The sequence below is a fragment of the Propithecus coquereli genome, unplaced genomic scaffold, assembly GCF_000956105.1.
Source record: "Propithecus coquereli isolate 6110/MARCELLA unplaced genomic scaffold, Pcoq_1.0 Scaffold535, whole genome shotgun sequence".
Lineage (NCBI taxonomy): Eukaryota > Metazoa > Chordata > Mammalia > Primates > Indriidae > Propithecus > Propithecus coquereli.
The window spans coordinates 240,234-241,482 of record NW_012151230.1 but is presented as its reverse complement, the minus strand read 5'-3'; positions in this window follow the sequence as shown (position 1 = coordinate 241,482).

Here is a 1,249-nt window from a genome sequence, read left to right as displayed (position 1 = left end):
GACAACTAAAAATATATAGAAAAAATTAGCCGGGCATGGTGGCGCATGCCTGTAGTCCCAGCTACTCGGGAGGCTGAGGCTGGAGGATCGCTTGAGCCCAGGAGTCTGAGGTTGCTGTGAGCTAGGCTGACGCCACGGCACTCACTCTAGCCCGGGAAACACAGTGAGACTCTGTCTCAAAAAAAGAAAAAAACAAACAATAAAGTGATCTCAGTTATATTTATGTGAAAATCTTGGAAAATAGGAAATGAAATCAAGCAATACATTAAAAAATACATATAACCAAGTAGAAACCACAAGACTGTATAAATTACTGACATAATTCACTATATCAGTAGATTGAAGGGGGAACATGTATCATCATCTCAATGAATAATGAAAATCATTTAGCCAGACACTCTTATCAGGCAGGGCATTCCAAGAGTTTTTAGATTACCTCCAGGAGCCAGGGGCAAAGCCACACATAAAGACATCAACATCAGGTTTGGACTGCAAAAAGGACCCAGAATTTTCCTCCTTCCTTTGGGAACTACAAAGTTAAGATAAACATAGAATGTCATGTCCAGAAACTCCTTATCTGAAACTCTGCACCTAAGTTATAAATTGAGGCTGCTTCTCTGGGTCAGACTTAGACCCTCCAGAAAAGAGTGAAATGTTTCATTATTATTGATATACTTCAAATATCAAAGTTTCTAATAGTCTATGATTTGGACAAGGTTAATCCTTTATTACACAATGATTATTCTTAGCATTTGTCTACATTACAGTGTTAAAAGTGTGTGATCTCCAGAGTTCTAAATACTACTGTGCAACAATTTCCCTGTAAGATGACCAAATAACTTATCCTACAATAGAAAGAATGCAATGGACCCCAAACAGTAGATTCTGGATTTAACAGTAAAGATCTGGATTTAACAAAATAATGTCCTATGAACTGAATTTATCAGCCAAAAGGGAGGACTTGGAAATTAAAATTCTTTCAGATTTAAAAAGTAAAACTGCCCTGCCATTTAACAGGCTGGAATAACAGACATGTAAAATCAGCTGCAAAATTAACAGAAAACAGTATTTATCCCAAGATAACACTGCCGCTGTAAAGTGTAATAATAACTCCATTGAGTGACCACTGCTTTTTTACTCACTGAGAAACTTCGTTCTCTAAAATCATAGACTATTAGAAACTTTGATATTTGAAGTATATCAGTAATAATGAAACATTCCACTCTTTTCTGGAGGGTCTAAGTCTGAC